This window comes from Onychostruthus taczanowskii, unplaced genomic scaffold (genome assembly GCF_017590055.1).
Source record: "Onychostruthus taczanowskii isolate IOZ18803 unplaced genomic scaffold, ASM1759005v1 scaffold12, whole genome shotgun sequence".
NCBI lineage: Eukaryota > Metazoa > Chordata > Aves > Passeriformes > Passeridae > Onychostruthus > Onychostruthus taczanowskii.
The window spans coordinates 10,860,792-10,877,537 of record NW_024498351.1 but is presented as its reverse complement, the minus strand read 5'-3'; positions in this window follow the sequence as shown (position 1 = coordinate 10,877,537).

The following is a 16,746-nucleotide window of genomic DNA, read 5'->3' as shown; positions in this document are numbered from 1 at the left end:
TTAGAAGGAGAATAGATGATTCCCAATACAATTCTTCTTGTCACATTGGGGATACCCAAAAGAAAATGCTCTACCAATTTACTACATTGCTCTTGAATTTCTGGAAACAGAGTTCAGATGGCAAATTATTAATCTGGATCAACTACTGAGTGTCACAGACAGCTCAGACTATTTGTTACAGGCATAGGAGAATAGTCTCAAACCAGTTAAAAGCATTTGAGAGAGGGGACTGCTTGTTGTTGCACAGGACAGTACAGTCTCATGGCTTTGTGAACCTTCACTTCGGAAACTTACAAGAAGAACTCACTTTTGTCTGATTACAGTGGGTTACTTCTTGTTCTAGAGGGAGCAAAGAACACACTGAGTTGAGGAGCCCAGATTTCAGTTCCTAGTCACATCTGGAGAAGTTTCCTTTGGCATTGCCCAAGTTTTTCCTGGCTGATTTAAAAAATTAACAGTATCCTCCCATGCTTCTCTGACAGTGTCCTCACTGGTAATTAACACTCTAGCAATGACATTTATTTCTCATTTAAGTGTGTCACTTCTGCAACTTTCTGGTGATAGAATTTTCAGGGCTGTGACCTTTAAAAATACTTATAAAAGCAAATGAGCTATGGAAACCGGTTTTGTTTGTTTCTATGTGTGATAGTCACTCAGTATACTAGCAATTAGGGAGAATATCCAGTTTTGTTGCATGTGCAACAGGCATGAACATCCTCTGCTCATTTTGGAAGGGGTACTTTCCATTCAGAGGGAGATACAGAGTGCTAACAGTACATTTTTGTATGTAGTTATTGGTCTATCATACCCAGTCCATCTCCATTCATTGAAAATATTCATTTAAACACTAGATACTGAAACATGCATTGGGAGTTGGTAGTGAATTTCCATTTGCCTTGGAGTTAGAGGTTAAGTAAGCTCTGAAGTAAGATCAATCCTGAGAAGTACTGTTTGAACTAAAATGTACCCTTCTAATTTGTAAGCTCTTCAGTTAAGAGATGTACGTACTTACGCAGTATTTCAGAGATGGGAGATAAGAAGCTGGAAGCATTACTACAGCTCAGGTGAGAGTGAAGGCTCACTGGAATAAGCACAAGATGCTGTGTTAATTGCCTGGAGCAAAAGTAAAAAAGCAACACTGAATTTCATTAAATTCCAAAGTTGTATGCTGCCTCTAATGGCATACTTTTGCTAAAGTCCACTTCAATAGCAGAAGATTTCAGGATATTAGTAAAGTTTTTATTGCAGCAAAATTTATTATTTTGAGTGCTACAGACATGCTGCTGTTTGCATAGCCGGTGCAAGGTGTAAGATCTGTTTCTGCAAAAGAGTGTCCCACATCCCCTTAAGGGAGGCGGCTAGCCAGTGAGATCAGGCTGCATTTCCACTGATTGCTACAACGAACTCGTGGTCCCAGAGATTAGCTGGACCTCAAGGAGGCTTTTGTATTAGCAACAAGGAGAAAAGGGTGCTGAAATGACAACTGTCATGCAAACATCTACTCAGCATATTGCAAACAAGTTCAGCCGAGCTGAGAAGGAATATAAAACTGCCTGTGTAACCAACACCAGTTGTTTTGCTAAGGAAAAGAATTGTTATGACTCATGACAAGAGCAAAGCATTTGCGTGAAATCTGTGAGAAAATGTTAAAAAGTGCAATATTAAAAAGTCACCAATATGCTGCAAACCAAGATAAAGAAGGCAGCATAAAAAAAAAAAAAGGAATTACTCTCTACATGAAAAATCTGTGCCTAAATCAAGCACTCATAATGTAATACCTCAATGCATATGAATCACTAAAAATATAGTTTCAGAAAACATGTGGTAATTAAGAAAGATGATAAAAATAGTTGAAAATAGTAACTTAAAAGAAAACATTACCAGGATAAGGTAATTCTTAACTGGTCTTCCAACATGCATAAAGAAAAATTGGTTTTTGGGAAATGCAGTTTGATTAAAGCATATAGAATGCCAAACAGGGGAATTATAGCAATGCTAAATAAAAAGGTAACATTCAAGCTCAAAAGACATTGTTTTTACTGCAATTCTATTTTAATTTGGACATCATTATGCTCACTAAAGTTAAATAATAACAGAAGTGGATATTGTTTCAAACCCTAAAGACCAATAGCAATAATGCAGCTGCTCACCTATTTCTCCGCAAAGAAAAAGAACATAGTCCCAGACACTAAGAATTGTATTAATACACAGATTTCTAAAGGAGTGATTTCCTCCAAAACAAGGTCATCGTAAGTCAAATGGGATAGTGAAAAATATTTAGAGAGAAAGATGTCAAAAGAAATTTGGAAACCCTTTTGAAAAAGATGGCTGCTAGACAGCAAGAACCATGTGGTAACAATATCAAGGTAGGAATGACATCTAAAGTATGTCCTGGTTCAGCACAATGTGAGGACAGTATTTAACAGTGTAAGAAAACAGTGAGAAGGAAATGGAAAATAAATCAATAGAAACTTAACATATACAGAATATAGATATCTGATGAGAGAATTTAAAGGCATTGTGAAAAATACACGGTAGGATGGGCTTAACTAATCTTAGTAAGAAGATTTAAATGTTACCACATCAAATTGGTGAGTAATTAGGTGTATTTTCTAGCGGGCATGGCAAAGTAACACCTTGCAGTGAGAGACCTTGCAACTGCTGTTTTTTTCCCATCTGACCACTCCCTCCCCACCACCAGCAGTGGTAATTCAAGTAGTGCCTAAGTATCTTTACAGGGAGAAAACACTGCATGAAACTTAAAAAGGACAAGATTAGGAAACAGCCACTGGAAATCTAAAATTGCAGACACTCGTATGAGAAAATGCATGTGTTTTTAACAATGAGTGGGATTATGCATTACCATGCTTTAATTAATAAGATGGGTGGACCCACGTGTTGTTTTTCTTGAAGACTCGCTTTATTCAGGAATATTTTTTCATTCAATGCAGGGTATCTCGGTGAAAAAGAAAGACTGGTTACTATAAAGATCAGGCCAAATGTTCCAATAATAAGTGCAATCAGTGAAACTTTAAATAATATCATTGCAATAGCCCCTTCTTATGCCTTACTTATTAGAGGAGATAAATCCCTGGCTGTATGCCCTGGGTCTAATTCATGTTGTTAATCACTTTGTAATTTCCCTTAGAGAATATATTGACTAAATTGCCTCAGTCTCAGAATATTCCTTTCCCCCTTTATATCTCTGTGAAACATCTATAGCTTTTCTCTGTGCTGAGAAAGTGACTTTTCTTCTTTTCATATTTCAAGGTTTCAGACATATCTCAGTTTTCTCAAATCTGAAAGAGCAGACATATCCTTTGGAGAGAAACTCCAAATTAGTGTGAGGCTTCTAAAACCCTTTCTCTACAGTAACTTGGAAACTGCTTGCCAGAATTTCATTTCCTTCCAGTTGTTCTTTCTTCATCTCTAATAACACTTTAGAGAAAGTTACCTCTATGAAAAATAACAATAGGAAAAGGAAATTTCCTTTCCTGAAATACCTTTCTGCTATAAGGGCCTTAGTAACCTTTCTAGTTTGACCAGCTGGAATGGAAAAAAAACCCATGTTATTTTCATGCAGTTTTATCTGTGCCATTGAATATAGAAAAAAATAGGACACAAATAATATTTTTTAAAAATTACAGCTTTTGTCTGAAACATGACAGTTCTCTCTGGAATACCGTGTCATGAGCTGATAATGCTAAAATTAAATTAAAGGACAATTCTTGGTAAGAAAGCCTAAGGCAGAAATTATATACCTTGCTGATATTCTGGTGTGAAACTGAAATAACCAGTCCCAATTTAAGGCCATTATGATGGGGGTCACCTGCATCAATATATTTTGAACTTCAAAGCACATGCTTTGATGATCTTCCACAATGTGGAAGCCTGACCAATGATTTAGAAGATGAATCAAGGCAGAAAAGAACTTAAAGTGGAAATTGTAATAACAGCAAATGTAATCATAACTCTTCCTTATTTTAAATTTATGTTTAAAGACCAAAATCCACAGTACCTAAGATTGGGACTCTTAGGAACGGTGACCACTAAGGATGCTCCCAGTAAAGAATCCTTCACGTCACAGTGCATCCAAAATGCCTCCATCTACTGCTGGGAAAAAAGGTATGGTGGCAGGCTTGCTGGCATTCCCTTTGTCAGCTTAGCAGAAGACTAACCTATAAAATTATGTAAAGCATATACAAATCTATGTTAGTTACTACTTTATGCAATATATAAAATTTCTTTATATCTAGTGCTTCAAGGCACAAAACATTTGTTTGATTTTTCTTTGGACTTAACTCAAATTTAAGATCTCCTTCAGGGCTATCGGATGAGCTGCCCAGGAGAAGCTCAATGGAGCTTGAACCAAAGCAGGTGCTGAATGGACGTGCTCCCTTGCCAGTTGCTGTAGCATGTAGCAAACTTGCCTTTATTGGCTTCTAAGGCAGTGAATCTGCCCTAGTTTTTCACCACAGCCCCAGACATCCTGCTGATCATTTAGATTTAAGCTTAAGGAAGTTCTAAATGCCTCCACTTCAGCTACCTGTAGATTTTCAAAAAGATGCAGCTGGCAAGTTGACTTAGAAATCTGCCTCAAACGTAATAAATTGCATTTAATCTGCCTACTGTTTGATACAAAAGATCTTAGTTAAAAATACATTCACTGGCTTTGAAGTAGAATGTGGATGAACAATTGATGAGTGTCAGCAGCTGCTTATAAAAAATATTGATTTTCTGTAGATAATAAAGAATCTAAATATTTAGAATATATTACTATTTTATATAACCTTAGGAAATAAGATACTACAGCTTTATCCTTCAAGCCAAGAAATTTAGTCCCAGGATGTTAAGGTATTTCTCTCAAAGTATTTTGGGGTTTGTCCTTTCTTGTAAAACCCTAGAGATAGGTAATTACATTTTGTGAGTGATACAGATAAAATAGATACTGTAAAATGCACCCAGTTACTCCACTTGTGTTTTACATATATGGAACATGAAAATTTATATAGACAGTAATATTTTTTAAGGGCTGTTTCAGTTTGTCCTATATTTATACAGTCCACCTTAGGTGTGAAGCGAAATTTCTTGCTTTCAATGGAAAACTAAACAACTTCAAACATCCCAGCAACTAATTTTTAAAAAGTACCTCGTAATTTACACATATCTGAAATAATAATCCGATGGGTGACCAAGATAAATACTTGCAATTTAAAAACTGTGGACCTGACCTAAGCTGCTTTGTAATTTGCTCTTAAAAGTGAGGGTTTTGGAAATAGTTGGTGTAAAGGCAAACAGTTTAACATATGATGATTCATGTCTTTACATTTCGAGATTGATAGACTTATTCCTAAGAGTAAACTTTAATTGCAAATAAAGATAATAAAATTTATTCATAAACTGGATGGATTTATCCAGAGCATTGGGAAGTAAAGCAAAAGGAAGACACCACACCACCAAAATAGAAGATCAAATTAGTCCAATACTGAAGATTCTTGCAGAGTCCAATCTCACATTTAGAAAAGAAAGCCTTCAGTATTCAAAAGTCATTGGCTCAACAAATTTTGATCAAGTTTGAATTTTTTAACTTATTTTACTTATAGGAATACTTTTACTAGTGGAATTTACATTCCTTTAATTCTGTAACTTTATGTGCCAGTGCACAGATGGGCCTAGGGGAACAACTGAAATATGAAACTGGCAAAGACCAGATAGGCTTCAGAAGCCAGCCTAGTCTGTCTTACTGACAGGGGTCATTTCCATTAATATCATATCCAAATAACTATGCCCTTAGACTGGCACAGAGCCCTGCACATTAGCTTTTCTCATGAACCTTAGGATTGAAAGTTGTTTATAAAAAGGATAAAAGCATGACACATGGTTATAAAAAGGCATACTTCATCTATTAAGATTGATCTTTCACTTCAGTACACATACTTCTAAAATGTCCCTATTCCTTTAGGCTGAAGGTGAAGAAGAATTATATCTTGAAGCCAAAATTCACAATTAAACTATTTTTCAATTATTTCTAGAGCAGATCTCTCTGGTGGGTAATGATTATAAAGAAGAGTATATTAAAAAAGTAAATACCATCATCTCCCACTGTTCTATTCTTCTGTTGCAATGACCATAGTAAATAAAAATATGCATGTCTGAACCATGCTGCTATTCCACAGCTACTTGGCCCTAAAGTAATTCTTACCACCTTACAAGTACTAGGATCCAAACAGCCTCTGAGAAGGGAACTTGTGTTTTGCTTCAATGATTGTGAGAAATTATATAATAATCCCAATTCACTTTAGTTCTTTCTACTGACTGTGAGAAATAGTTAAGTAGAATTGGCTATTTGTCCAGAAAATACCTACATGTTTAACTTGGGTAAATAATCCAAATTAGTTCATCTGGTTCCTGTTGCAGGTCAGAATACCAAGTGGGCTCATCAGACGTGATTGAAGGTACGTGTTTGGTTTTCAGGCCTGCAATAGGAACCAAATGAAGTAATTAGAATTAATAATATAAATTAAGCATTACACTGTAGTGACTCTGATAAGGTGAGTAAAGATTAATAAACTGGTTTTTAAAACCAGATGGGGAATAGGTTTTACAACTTAAGCTTTGGATTAGCTGTAACAGGAAATAAGTTTTTGAAAAGAAAGGGAAATAAAACAGTGAATGATGCTCACCACCAAATGCAGAGATTTCTATGTGAAAATTGACACATCTATTTTATTTTGCTTACAGAAGAGTGATGGAAATTGCAGAGAAAAACATTAAGATGGTGGGGAATGAATGATGAGTTGGAGCACAGAGTGCCATTTTTAAGAGAAATGTTTCATTCTGTCTAGCATTATAACTGGAAGTCCTCCTTTTTCTATATTTTTATATTTGAAAAGAATGTTGCTATTTCAAGAATTGTTGAGAATCTTTGCCTTAGCTCTGACCCTGCAAAATAGGTCAAGGTATCTTGGATTTGCAAATCCTTCTATATGTCAGAACCTAGAATAGACACATCTGTTTCAGTTTTCATCTGTTTAATTTATTCTATTGCAGTTAACCCTTGTTCCCATGTCTTGTAAAACTCTTATGGGGAAAACAATGGCAAAATATACTTTGAGTATGCCCGGGTTGTTCGATCTTGAATCTGGTTGTAGGAGCAATTATTTCTCTAGACTGTGAGATATCTATGAGAGAAATATTTCTCATACCTTGTAATTGTGTGGTAAGGATGTTAAGCATGAAAATCTTCCTACTGTTTTCCAAATACATTTCTCTCCTGAACTCTGAAGCAATTTTGAGTAAGACAATGATGACTTGTTTGTACCCTTACATTGATACTACTGTTTAAATGGCAACTTTTAAATGGCACGAAGGACTTCTATAATCAAGTATTTTCTATAAACCACCTTTATCACCGATACTTCCAATAATGGATATTTTTAAACTATACAATTTCACCCATAAACAAGGCAAAAACCCAACTACTTTTGCTGTTACGTGAAATTAATGGAATATGATATTTTTTAAAGCAGTTACTCATTTATTCTACTTTGCAGCAAATCACTTGGGAATGTTTGCTGCTTTTAATTTGCCAGGGTTTTCTCTTCTACAAATCAAATTAGTAGCTGAGTCTCTTGTTAGGCAGAATTGTAATGAAACTGGAGTTCATGGGCAGTTAGGCAGAGCTGCCCTAAGCCTTTGTTTCTGCTGGGGTCTGCTGCTTGCTAACAAGATGCCATCATAGGACAAGAGTGCCTAAGGCTTTTGATATGACACAAGAGAGAATTACTGGGGCTACAAAGCTCCCTGATCATCCAAACTCCGTGCTTTATGAGCATATTTGTATCTCAGCTGCATAGTTTTATTCTTTTGACTGTTTCTTGCTATGCAGCTGAACTAAAATATCAGCAATGCTGAAATCTTCCTCTGGTATGGATCATAAAACAACAAAACTTGTCTTTCTATATTATGATTGCTAGGATTTTTGAATAAAAAGCTTGTTCTTTTTCTGTCACACAATGATCCTGTAAATTTTTTGTAATTCACTGTAAACATTTGAGTAGCCATCAAAGTCTAAGGCTGACTCTATAGAGCAGCTATAAGGTCAGACACCAGCTCTACAAGAGACCCCTTTTCTGATGGAGCATCGTGGTTGCCTTCTTTGGAGGGGTGGGATTATGGCACACATATGTTACATATGACACTGCCCTGAGCATGGCATCAAGCGAGTTCTGAGCTGCAAGTACATCATTAAAAGGAAGGCCACAAAGTACCCACTTCACTTTGCAGATTTTTTTCATATAAAATCTGCAATTATGCCATGTAGTAAATCAGAATGACATGATACACTTTCCATTTCTTCCCTGTTCAGTAGTGCCACAATATTCCCCAAACTTCAACTATTCATTCTAGGATTGTCTGTCAAAGAAGGAGGCTATTTTATCTGAACAGCTACAGGAACATCATTTTCTTTCAGCCTTGGAGATCTGGACTGCAAGGATAAGATGCTGAAGACCTTTCTTCACCTGAAGCATTAGGAAATTTTCTCAGAGTGAATAAATACAACTGCCAAGCTGCACTACTTGAGATACAGCAAAAACCTTTAACATGGCACAGTCTGTTTCCTTTTATGGATTATTGAAAGTAATTTACAGCTTACATGGATAGGCAATTCAGAGTGAGTACTTCAGTTTATCATTTCATTTATAATGGCATTTTGTGTGGAGTACCATGGTTATGGTTGGCATTTCAGAGAAGAAATACTAGAGTATTTCTTCTCTGAAAGAGTATTTTGTATGAAAAAAGATAGTAGTATTTTCTACCAATAAATAGTATTTTCTATTTTCTCTTGTAAGAGTATTTTCTATGTATTAGAGTACAAATCTAACTTGCAGCAAATACACAGACTCAGTACAACAGAGACCTACCTTAGTAGTGTGGGAAGGTAGTTATTTCTTCTATTTATCTTGAAGTCTTGTCACATGAAATTACAGAATACACCATATGACAAAAGTCTAAATTAAAGCACAAATTCTAGCTTATATTTCTTTCCATAAAAGCAGTTTTCTATCCTGCAGTTTGGGGAGAAAGGGGACCTTTTGAGTCTTGTGTAACCTAGTAAGTTTTACAATATTCACAATTATTCTCTGTAGGCAACTTTATTTCACTCTTACAGAACTCTACAGTTCCTCTGAGGGCTGTCCCTATGTCTACTCTTTGGTGAAATTTGCTTTAAACATCTCTGAGAATCACAGAATATTTTGAATTGGAGGGGACCCATCAGGACCATTGAGTCCAACTCTGGGTTTTGCACAAGACACCCCAAGAATCACACCATGGGCCTGAAAGCATTGTTTTGATATCAGAGTCTTCAGCTTATTGAAGAAATTTCTTCCCTTCCTGTTTAAAAACCAGTTTAGTTTCATTCCTTATCTGAGGAGAAGATTTCACATGTGCCTTTTGAAGTTAAGGTTCCCAACGAAATTCTGGGATGCATTTCAGTAGTAACTACAGTTCACTGCATAAAAGTAAACAGGATGAGGAGTTTGATTGATCTATTTTTAGTTCAGAAGAAAGCCTCAGTTAGACTCCTTAATGTATATCTTGATCTAAATGGTCAATAAAACCATAAATGAAAACATAATCCAAAGTGGATAGATGTCAGATGGTATATAATTTGATGACATATATGACTGCTACTTACAGCAACTACTTTCAGAACTTGCAAAAAGAGAGAAAAACCACCCTGATTTAGTTCTGGGTCAAGTGCAGGATTTGGTTCAAAATACTGCTATCAAATAGTGACTTTGTGACAGTCACCTATATCCTTATAGATATAGGAGAAGCAGTATCTACTACTCATAGTTACTTGCCTTCAATTAGCAGTGGTATATAAAAATGTGAAGCTTAAAAAAAAGGAAATGAAAAAGGGCAGCTGACAGGATAAAACAGATCACAGAAAATAGATAAAGACACCACACTAGCCAATCAGAATAAAAATAACATTACAGCAAAAGGCCTTATTGCTGAAAAAAGGGGCCATTTATAATGAAAGAGGAGAATATTACAGCAAAAATAAATCAGAGATAGGAAAGTTACAAATAAATCAGACCAGGAGAATCATTATCTTTCATAACATTAATATGAAACCATTAACAATGCAAGTCGAAAAAAAGATTTGAGGAATGTTTTAGTAAATAGTCCAAGGCTATGAACAATTTTACGGACTTATCATAAGTATAGAACCTTCCCAATAGCTCTATGCAATGCTGTGACAAATATCTGTGATTTTAGGGTGAATGGAACTGTGGGTACAGAAAGAAATGCTGTGGGAAGAAAATTCAGGCATTTCAATACAGAGAAGCTAAGGGAGGTTCGTACCCAGACCACTCTTTACAGGAGATAAGTCTGAGGAATTGTTTCAGCCAGGCATGCTAATAAATCATTTTCAATAAGAGATCAATAAATTGAATAGTAATAAATCACACAGATCATGTGGTATTTGCTCGATATTTCAATGTGATATTGCCAGCATGTTAAGTAGATTACTTATACTTTCAATCAGCTTTAGTGCCAGAGGAAAGGAAGACCACTGCTGGAATTTCAGCTTCCTAGAGAAATTTAGGTTATTCTGCAACAATGCACAAAGAAAATAGATAAATTCTGTTACACACACTTCAATTAGTAATTTTTAAAAACATTTAAAAAACCAAACCCTAGACATCAAACAAAGGGTGATGAGGCAAACCAACGTGTAGCTTCTATATAAAAATATATAGGCAACCATATATTATCCACTTTGGACAAGGGATGACTTGGAGAGAATCTGATAGCAGTATGAGGGCTCTCAATTAAGTGGAAAAAAAAATCTATTCACTTTTTTTGTGCTGAAACACTTGAACTATCTGATGCCCTTAAACTATCAAGCAACAGATTTAAAGCAAGTGAAAGAAAATAAGAATTGTAAATCACATAACTTTGTCCTGGCACTTAGCAGTAACCAAAATGGGATAAGACATGATTTAAAAAGTAATAAAAGAACATCCATCAAAAGCTAGTGTATATGATATGGGAGAAAAAATTATAATAAAATATAGATTGTTGACCTTTGGAGGAAATACTGAAGGATCATGCCTCTGGTCTAGATATATATTCAGTATGTTTTCCCTATGCACCTGTGACTGGCCCCTGTCAGAGATGGGATTCAACAGAGAAGGACTGTTGCTGTAACAAGGACCATCAGCAACTGTATTACTACATTTCTAATGCTACAGCACTTAGGCAGAAGAGGATGCTTAGGCAATCAGATCATGCTCAGATAAACCAGGACAGTTAAGAGCTCATATCATATATTTGCATTTGGATTTTGAAGTCAGACTGTGTTTGTCAATAACTAGAATAATTTGGTTAATATTTTTAATAAATCTAGTCATGGCTATATTTTTTTATTATTTGGGAGGTAGGTTTTTATGTGGTGGGGGAGAGAGAACTAGCTTTTTTTTTTTTAAACAGGACACCTGTTTGGACAGTATGGACATCATTTAAATTCAGATGTTTATGTTCATTTTATCATGTTACAATTAAAGCCCAGAGTAATGCAAACAATTTTGGCTAAATCTGAGGGAAAGATTATATAACATTCAGACAAGGTATGACAGGGTATTCAGACAGGGTTCATGGCATAGTTACTCAACAGCATAATTCAGATATGAATTTGAACATGATAATCATTATATGTTTTGACATTTGCCAGTGCCATGCCTGACTGCTACTTAGAAGGCTAGTTTTAGGTAATTTTTATTCTCATAATGTATCTCTTCTGACATTCCTTTGCCTTCAGTCTTGATATTATACATTCAAGTATGATAATCATAGAACATTCAAATATTTCATAAATGCACACTAAAATATTATATGACAGTATGTGTGTAACTGTAATCAAAATTTAAAGTAAGTTTTATGAATCCTTTCTTTAAAAATAGTGTTCCTGACATGTATATGTAAGGGGCCTAGATGGTCCCTTCAGAAGTATATTCTGAAGAAAATAAATAGGACTGGAAAGAAATATTTTTTACAATGTGCTGTCACCATTTCTGCTCTATACAACATCTATAGTTAAAGTTCCAGCCAATACTTCTAATACTTATCTGTGTCCCTTTCTTTAAAAGGGAAAGAAATATTTTTTGTTTGTGTGAGAAAGCTGCAGAACTTTAAACTGCTGAAGTTTTTCATAGTGGCAGATACACTTTCAAGCAGGTTTTAAAGACATACAATAGGTTATAAAACCCTCTTTTTATGTGTGGCATATTGACTTACTGCCATGATACCACACAGAAAATCACACACCTTCTAAAATGTTGCAATGCAAATGTATCACCTCTGCAATAGAGACTGCTGCCCTTTAAGAAAACACTTTTCCTTTGATAATATTTTGAGATACATCCTGCTGCTGTTCCTTTCAGAGTGCTGCTTTATCTTACTTTCTCGATGCCCTCCTGTAGAGGTAGGCTTCCTTCCCATCAAATCATGCAGTGTGGAGCACCTCAGGCTCTGCAGAGTTCCTTAAATATTTGGTTGAAGGTCAGTCCTGCCATCCAGAAGAGAACAAAAACATAGTTTTATGCTTTGCTACACTTGAAGAAAGTTGGAATAATAATCAAAAAAGAACACGGGAATCACTTTGCCACTACCATGGTGTTAATTTGTAACCCTGCACCTCTATACCTTGTGCAAGTGGAGGCTTGCCAACTGTAACAGCTGGGTGCTCAGGTGTGCATATTTCACTTATTTTACAAAGCAGTAGAAAGAAATGATGCAGGCATGTTGTATGTGAAGAAAAGGCTGGGGTTTTTCTGCTGCTGAACTGTGCCATTGCATTATGGGCAGTGGTTTGGTGAGCAGCCTTGATCCCATTGAAGAGTGGCAAAACTCCTGTTGTTATTCCTTCATCTGGGTATATTAACGTGAAGTATTTGGGGAACAAATTAGGGAAACCTAGAGTCTCAGAAAAGCAAAGACTTTCCTGCACTTCGGTTCTCTTACTTCTTATGGCAAAAGCCTGAGCATGGATAGAAAACATTGTTTTAGGAAGATTATTTGGAATTTCAGAAGGAAACAGAGCAGGACTTCAGTGCCACTATTTACCTGGAAATAATGTTCATACATATGCACACAACAGATACGTCATTTACTTAGAAACACACTCTAGGAAGTTTTCTAGGAAAATTTGACAAAGCTACGGTATAACATTGTAATAGCTTCAAACAACTACAGTCTTTGAAAGAAAGTGCTTTGCTGTCATACAGAGATTTTTCTCTCCAAGAAACAATCCTAAACTAGCAACATTAGAGAAATATTTAGCACATGGTACTTCACTGAACCTACAATAATTGGAATCCAAGAAGTCTAAGTACCCAAAAGCACAAGAAGCCTCTCTTTTGTAACCTACAAAGAAGCAGGAAACTTTGGATGATTGCAGTATGGCTGGAGCTTTTCATAGAATCATCACAGGCCTGGGTTAGGAGAAATCTCAAAAGATTATCTAGTTCCAGTGCCCTTGATATGGGCTGGGATATATTTCACCTCAATTTCAGAGTTTCTAAAGTATATTTATTGTATATTTCCCCTCACATACTGAGCATTCAGTCTTTATGATTGAGAATAGGTATTAATAATAATAAAAAAATAGTGGTAGAAATAATTTAAACTGATATTTTTTAAACTTTTTTTTTTTTTTTACTGTAAAATATATAACAACCACAGAACATACATTGCTAAAGTATGGCAAATTGTTTCTTGACCAGAATGGGAAGACTTTACATAATTCCTGCTTTTAAGTTGGTTCTGCAAGTCACTTGTTTTTAATTATCTATAAAACTCCTCATTGCATGTCACCACAACACTGTTTCCCTTATATTCTGTGCTTATTTTTGCCTTGTGCACATTATCCTTCCAGGTTTTTCCAGCCTTCTTTTAATTTTCTTTGTCTTTACAAGCAAATACATTTTTCATTTTATTCAAATGACAAAATGATTTTTAGTGCTTCTCCAGGCTCATAAGTCACTGTTACCATAGCATCTGAGACCTTCTTTATGATCTTCAGGATCTTACAACAAAGACAACCAACATAACAATAAGGTGGTGAAAAGTTCTTATTTTCTATGTGGAAAACAGAGAAACCACTCTGCTAAAGCATGAAAGAAAGAAGCACTGGGCTGGCTTTTCCAATTATGAAATTTCCTTTCTATCCTGAGTTTTTCAGTGATATAGAATCTTTGAGGTTGGAAAATACCACTAATATCATTGAGCACAAGTATTAACTTAGCATTACTTAACCTAAACATATATTTTCACTTCTCCATCAAGGTGCATATATTGAGCTTGAGCTGCCTAAGCAAGCAGAAGTAATATTAGAAGCTTATTATATGTAAAAATACATTTTAATTCAGTTCATATTAGTTTCTACCTCAATCTCAGTTATATATGCATCAGTTTTATTAATTTAATAAGTATTCTTTAGTTGTAATTTCAATGTTAATGAAAGACAACTTAATTGCTTTCAGAAATTTACTGTTACTGTATTTTCTGTGAATTATCAAGTGAATATTATGTACATCAATCATTGTTTTAGTGTTGAAAAAAATTCCAGTTACAGGAATAACTCACATTTTAATAACTCTAAATGGTGTTTCACTCTGTAAGAGTCCATTGTAAAGATACATCATATTCAGATTTCTTTTCATTTAATAACAGAACCAATGAAGAGGAAAAAAAAAGAGATATAACTTTAGTACCTTCATATTTTCATTTCTGTTAAATATCACACTGGGTATGGTTCACATCTATCAATTTGAGTATGCAGCAGTTATGGGCTGCTTTTGTGTATGTAATTTCTTTTGTTAATTTTCCCACAAATCAAATAATATGAGAAGAAAAAGGAGAAATAAAGATAATAGTTTCATAAATATCTTAAGGAAAAATCAAAAACTTCATCACAAATCACTGGTATATTATTATTTTTTTTCCTCTTTCATCTGAAGAGTGAGAAATCAGAAATCTTCACTTCACTTTACTTTTTTCCAAATAAATCAAACAATGGTTTAAATGGCCTTGTTTTCATGTGCTTCCTTGCTGAATTATATACGAAATAAAAATTAAGTTGTTGGTTTGGGGAGTTTTTTACTTTTTTTTGTGAAGAGGTGCATGCATTTCAAAAGAACATGTAGTCACAAAAACATTCACTAAACTAATATTCTACATTTAAGAAGCAGTCATCTTCTTTTGACAATTAAAATTTTAATTTGCATCTGTGAATGTTTTTTTTTTACTCCTGTGCTTTCCAAGCTGCCTCTGACCTGGTTTCCTTTTTCCTTTCAAAGTACCATGTGTTTTGAAGGAAATAAATCCTTAAAAATCTTACAAAATATATAATTAAATCTTTAAAAATAATGCAGGTTTTGTCCCCTGAATGAGGAGGTGCTGTTCTGTAGCATAGGCACCACAGGGGCTGAGAAGGGAGTGAGGTGAAAAACTGTTCCATGAAATACTGGTGGTATGAACCTGAACCTTAGTGCTGGTGGCAAGTGGCCAGGAACAGCAACTTTTTAGCCCCAGAAGCTGTGTTCCAAGTTTTAGTCTGACCAAGATGAATATCCCATCCCTTGGAGAGCCAAAGAGAAGCAGTTGCGTCATTCTCCCAGGAAAAAGTACACATAACCAGAGGTTCCCTCAGCAATTTCCCTGCCCCTCCCTGCTCAGTTAAGTCAGCCTGCAGAGTTCATCCTGATTTACCCCCTCCTATATTTGGGGATCTGGATTACCTGGTACAACCCAACCCCACCTGGAAGTGGTGACCTCACCCCAACGAGACCCAAACTGTGAATTGCTCAGATGCTGAATATCAGCCTCTTCTCCACCTGTGTGTACAGGAATGTAAAGATCTGATAACCATATCAACAATTACACTTTGTGCAGCTAAGAAATAGCTGGGGAGATCTTAAACCTGATTACAAAAAGTACTTGAGAAAAATGATCTTACCCGATGTCATGTTGCATATGTTTTTACATGTAGGTAGCTGAAGCCTGATTTCAGAAAGGACACTTGTACACCTCTGAGCAGCATTGCCCAATGTCTTTTTTGCTTCAAACTGTGCCACAAAACTACCTGAACAAGATAAATTAAATTAATCTTTGACTGCTTTGTCAATCAGCATAAGAAGATATTAAATCACAATAGAAAAGATATTATTATACAGTGATTATTCTCCTGGAATACCCTAGAAGAGGAAGAGCAGTTAAGAGTTTCATATAGCACAGGACAGTAATTATCTCATGACAAGTATGGTCCCTGGAGATCACTTTAGAGCTATTTTAAAGGCTTTGTAGAGAATACTGTGTATATATGTTGTAGTAGAAGATGACAGAGATGGCACTTTACAGTCACAAAAATGAATTCTGGCTGGCTGTGAGGTACACACTGATTAATTTAAAGTGTTAACAGCCAATTGAACACTTCTTCAGTTGAAGCATATTTATTACACAGTGTAACAACCAGTTAATCACATTTTGAAGCTATGACATACAAAAGAAGATGGAAAGCAACAACCTTCTCTTCTTTCAGTCATCTATTTAGCTTGATAGAAAGCACTTTCTTTTTGGTTTTGCCTCTTAAAACTACTTTGAAAATGCAAGGGCATTTTTCCTTTGTTAAACAAAAATTAACAATACATCATTTTTGAGACAAATGCAGAA